Raw genomic sequence first — 5,891 nt, 5'->3', positions numbered from 1 at the left:
CTTGGGACTCTCTACATGCTGCTCTATACAATGACCGTGGCTTGGGGAATGGCAATCTTCCCTTGTCCTGAGAGTAAGGGTGGCTTATGGTCTTTGGGGTAACAGCACCTCGTGGATGAGTCCCTGAGCTACTGAGATCCTTCGCCCATTAGTAATCCCCAGTAGGAGAAATGAATGTAGCATTCTTTATTGACATTTTCCAGGAGGGTGGGATGAGTCTAATGGGAGTAACTCCTGTTCGCAGCCACAGCCCTACGCAGCTGCCGCCTTAGTGGATCCGCATTTTTTTAGGATTATTGTAAAAGTTATAGTAAGGCTGGGGGTGCCTTTATGGAGTACCGGGGTATGGCAATAAGGTCCATGGCAGAGAAACTGAGTGCAGGCCAGTACAGCAACACAATGAAGGTGAGGTCCAGAACTTGTAAAACTGTTGACCTTGCAAACAGTTCTCCTCAGCTGAGTCCTTGCTCTAGGCCTGAGGGGCAGTTCTTTCATACTCGGCTTGTGTTAACTGCATGGTTCCAGCACTTCTCTATTAGGTTATTTCGTTTTTATTTTTTAATTTACTGTAAGTAAAGCAGAGCAGATAATTAAGAACATTTTATTAAAATGGTATGGTTGTGGCCCTTCAGAAAACAAGAAAACACAACAATCTCCAAGTTAGTTATTAGACAAATTACTCCTCCAAGAATTGCAGATAAGGTGATTACTTGCTCTTAAAAGTGAGATCCTAGGACATATGTTTTAATCCCAAAACAGCAATACCAAAATAGGCTTATTTAGTTCGTGAGTTAGGAGGTTCAGGGTCCAGGGGCCAAATCTGGTTCAGATCTTGCAGACAGAGCTCTAAGCACAGGGAATCACATAGCGAAAAGGAGCAATGGATGTGTGTCAGTATCCATGTCTAGGTCTCATTCCCTCTCCTTATGAGGATTCAGTCATAGAGGTCCTAGCATCATGAACTTAACCTTATCTCAATCAATTTCCAAAGACCCCACATTTCAATGACATAACTGGATTAGGTATCCACCCCGTCAATGCCAATACATTGACTCACTGGATTTCCATACATGTATTTGTGGGATGGGCATATTTAAACCATGGCAATGACACACCCAGGAGTTCACAGCAGTGTGAAGCCATAGTCTGCCTATTTGGAAAAGAGAATTCCTGTCCTATAAAGGATGCCCATCCCTTTTAAATTGCTATTTATAATCTGTTCAAAGACATGGCCACTCAAAGTGAGATCTTTACTAAATTTAGTCTCTTTTTATTATGTAAATCTGTTCCTGGAGTCCAAATTCCTTAAATCTTGTCACTTTGGGTCACCTAGGCAATACTCATGGTGGAGGTAAATATTCATAATCCTTGTTCTGGTACTCATTGCTGTCATGCTTGTGTCTCAAAGAATGCATAAAAGAACAACTCAGACAAATATGTGCTCTTGGAGGCTGAGAACTAGTGCTTTCAGGGAATAAGAGAAATGATGGTTTTCTGGTAAGACCCTATTCTTGAGAGGAGAGGCAAATGGCAGGTCTTTGGAAGAAGACTGACTCCTTCATGGGAGCTGAGAACTGGTGCTTTCAGGGATTAAGAGAAATGAAGATTTTTCTGTTTAGAATTCACCCTGCAGAGTCATGGAAATGTCTGGTAAAGAATTCAGAATATTCATAGTGACAAAGTTAACAGAGATGCAACAGAAGACAGACAATGAACTCCTGAAGAAGTAGGAGAAAAGAGTCTACCAGTTCTAGGAGGTGAGGAAGTTCTTGCATGATCTGAAAGAGAAAATACACACCATAAAAAAAAAAAAAAAATCAAACAGAACTGTTAGAGATGAATGCTGTAGAAGTCTATAATACAGGAAGTCAAAATCTCCCTTGAAAGTATTAAAAGCAGACTAGATCATTCAGAAAACAGAATCTCAGATACAGAAGACAGAATTGCTGGCCTAGAAAAATTCACCATGAAGACTGAGAAAATAGCCCATAAAATAAGAATAATATACAAGAAATTCTAGATACCATTAAATGTCCAAACATCCAGGTAATTTGTATCCTAGAAAGTGAAGAGGAAGCAGCTGGCTGCTGCAGCTGCTCACGTGCATTACCAATCCTTTCCATGAAATTCTGGAAGAAAACTTTATTTATTTTTTTTCTTTTTCTTTTTTGCAGACAAGAAAATCATTTATTTTAAACCACAAATAGTCAGCAGATGGCCACAACTATCCATGTTTCATTAAAATCACATAAAACCTAGGTACAAAAGGACCAGCGATTATTGCTCTAGAAAAACTGCATGAAAAATTCAAATATGACAGTAAAAACACCACAGTATACACAGGACTAAATTTTTAAAGTGCATGAAATGCTGAACCAATTTTACAAACAGCTTCCAATAATAAATTGATATTTATTTTACTTGAGGATGATGGAAATTTCCAAAAAAGTGCTGATTATGAGAGGATAAAATGTCATACTTATATATTTTTGTATGCCAACTAGTAGAGTCCTAAAAAATTAGCATTTACAAAATACTTGGTAAAAATAGCTTTTAAAAGTTGTCCTGGGACCAGCAGTTAGCGTAATGGCTATGTCGCTGGACTCCCACGTAGTCGACCACGGTTCGAGTCCCGAACCCGGTGGCTTAAACTCATGCCAGGCGCATGTGCGTGCATGCCCAAGATCCCGAGAAGAGAATGGAGGAGAAGGGATTGTGGTGTGGCCACCCCCCTGAGGGGTGATTTCCTGCTTTCTGTCTCTCTATCTCTCTCTCTCTGTCTGGCGAGCGCATGTGCCCTATAGCAAAAATCTCTCAAAAAAAAAAAAAGTTGTCCTAAGAGGTACATAAAATCCCCTATTTTTCATGACAATTCATTCTCCTTTGTCATCTACTGATTCAGTTTTCTGTGCCTCTTCGGCTTTAGTTTTACCATTTTCAGAGGGTGTAGTATCTTCCTTTCCAGCTTCCTGATTTTTCTCCTTCTTCCTTCTAGTGCCTCCGTTAATCTTTGTTCCAGGTTCTTTTTTAGTGGATGTTTTTCTTGGTTTAGGGTCAGGTTTCGGTGGAGCAGGTTTCGCTGACAATCTGGCAGATCATCTCATAGGCTCCTATTTAGTTACTTTGGATCCATCTTTGCCCTTTGTATTCTCTGGAGACTTTCTCTTCTGCATAATGACTGTAGATGCAGCAACAGTCTGGAACTGGTGGCACCACCAGCCTCTCCGACCTGCACCTCTACAACTCCCTTCCTGGGCTCTCCTGGAAGAAAACTTTCCAAACCTAGAGAGGCATTCAAAGATCCAGAGCCAAGAAATACAAGGGACCCAAGTAGAATTAACCCAAGAAGACCTTCCCCAAGACACTGTACAGCCAGATTGACCAAAACCCCAAAGACAAGATACAAAGATTGACAAGAGATAAAAATCAAGTCACCTACAAAGGATATCCCATCATGCTAAGTGGACCTCTCATTAGAACCAATGCAAGCAAGGAAATAATGGGAAAATATATTCAAAAAGTTCAGTGAAAAACAATTTTAACCAAGAATACTATACCTGGCAAGATTATACTTTATGTGAGAAGAGAAGACAAGAATATTCTCAGATAAACAAAACCTGAAAGAATTTACCAACACCATATCAGTTCTCCAAGAAATTCTGAAGGGAGTGCCATATAAGGAAAACCAAAGTCAGACACACAGAAATAAGAGTTCAAAAACAACTAAGAAAATGGCTAACTTAATTGTAGGGACAAGTCTGGAGTTGAATGTTATCTTCCAGAATTTAAATGAAAAGATCAGACCATAAAAGAAGATGAAGTACCTGAGAATGAACTGGTGAAATGGAATTTTTATGACTTTTGACTAAAACATTAGTGATCTTCTAAGCTTTGTTTCCCAGAGGTAAGGATTTTGGTCTTCTCTTGAGTTCTTGACAGGTCCATGTACCTATTATTGAAACAGAATCCTAACCTATTTCCTGACTTTAAGTCTTAAGCAAAGTTCTCTTAACATTTTTTAATTTTTATTTATTAAAGCTAAAACTGCTTTTCTTGAAATTAAAAAAATATATATTTAAAAAATACCTATATAATGACCACAGTAAGCTATATAGTCTCAGCTAGGCACTACTTTATAAAATATTCATTCTCCTCACAAGAGTTTCATGTGTCAAACATGTGTTTGCAGATATGTATATATCAGCTACACTTGCTATTGAAAGTAGTTAGATGAATTAAGATATTTCATGAATCAATAAACTGTTGAGGAGCAAAAAAAAGGAATAGAAAGTAACTGCTGATATTATAGAAAGTGTAGGAGGAGAGTGGGAAATGGCAGAGGGTGAGAAATGGGGAAGGGGGGCAAAATATAAGAAACAAGAAATACAAAATTATTTGGTGACGATAACATGCATGATTAAACTATTGTACAGTGTATTCTGGATGGGAAGTTGCATTTTGTATGCTGAGATGACGTTCAGTGCATTAATGTCAAAATAAATTTTTTAAAAAGTACTCTTTATTCTTCTAAGAACTTCTTCTAAAAATCCTAAATGGTTACTAGATCTGATTAAGGAGATTGGAAGAGGTGCACACTCAATATTCTCCTCTGCTTGCCTAGCAGTATTACTGGCTTGACCAGTAACTCCCATATACAGCACTATTTTATCATGGTTCTTATCTTTACCAGAAAAAGGTTCTAAATTACATTTACTACACCTAGTTTGTGCAACTTAAAATAATGAATTACTTATAATAATAATAATAAAAAATATCAATCACATACATTCAGCCTCATCCTCTGGCATTTTTTTTCCTAGAGCAGTTCTGGACCAGAGAGCCATGTGGAGAATGAATTAAAAACACTGACCCAGGGCCCAACAGGTGGTGTGATGGTTAAGGTGCTGGACTCCCATATGGCTGACCACAGTTCAAGTCCTGGACCTGGCAGCTTGCTTTCTCTCTTTCTCTACCTCTGTATCTTTCTGGCGAGTGCATGTTCCCTATAGCAAATTACAAAAAATAATAATAATAACAACAAATAAAATTAAATAAATTAAAAAATACTGACCCAAGGACTCATTTCACCTAGAAATTAAAACCTTGACACTGCACTATTTACCTGTTGTTCTCTATATTGCATTTCTATTACCTTCTTAGGCAGAGTGGGAGAGAAAATACTGCTATAAACAGCACCTATGCCAGAAGGTAAGTTCCAAAGTAAGCTGAGGGATTTATATTATAATAAATATTAGTCCATCATGCTTATTTTTTTTCTTTCCCCCCAGCACTTCGTTTAGTTCCTAGCATATATTAGGCTCTAATTAAAAGTGTGTGAAGTAAATGAATACATTCCTATCAAAATATAGCATGTCTACTAATTTACAGACAATAATCTTTTAAATAAGTTAGGTTATATTCATTTCTACTAAAATTATTTTCCAAAATTTTTGTATAAATGATTCTAGCCCATTACTAGAATGAACGAGTAATAATGTAAAACTATATTTAACAATTCAAAAAAATTTTTAATCCCTATTTTTATTGTGCTTAGAGGCTCAGGATAGTGACAAGCATTAAGTAAATTAATAAATCAAAATCTAATAAAATTATGTCAGTTTGTGAAAAGAAATCTATGAAGAAAAATCCAGTAGGGTACACATAGAAAGAATGCATGAATGCAATTTTACAAAGGATGGGGAGACAAGAGAGGAGACACAGGGAAGAAACCATAGCACATCTGCCATAGGGCGGGCGCCACCACACCTGAAACCATGAGCACATCTGAACCACGCCTGTCTTAAAGTCTAGAATAAATAAGCACAATGTAAACACGTGTCTTCATTAACAAATCTTACTTAATGTGCTGATGGCCTCTTAGAGCAGATGTT

General features: G+C 37.5%; 1 pseudogene; it reads right to left on the bottom strand.

Moving 5' to 3' along the window:
- Positions 1–2,873: 2,873 nt before the first annotated feature.
- On the bottom strand, positions 2,874–3,173 carry LOC102493785 (high mobility group nucleosome-binding domain-containing protein 3 pseudogene; annotated as a pseudogene).
- Between the last annotated feature and the right edge of the window lie 2,718 nt (positions 3,174–5,891).

The sequence above is a fragment of the Tupaia chinensis genome, unplaced genomic scaffold (genome assembly GCF_000334495.1).
Source record: "Tupaia chinensis unplaced genomic scaffold, TupChi_1.0 Scaffold000270_1, whole genome shotgun sequence".
NCBI classification, from domain to species: domain Eukaryota; kingdom Metazoa; phylum Chordata; class Mammalia; order Scandentia; family Tupaiidae; genus Tupaia; species Tupaia belangeri.
Note: the sequence above shows the minus strand (reverse complement) of the source record. Positions and strands in the feature narration are given on the sequence as shown.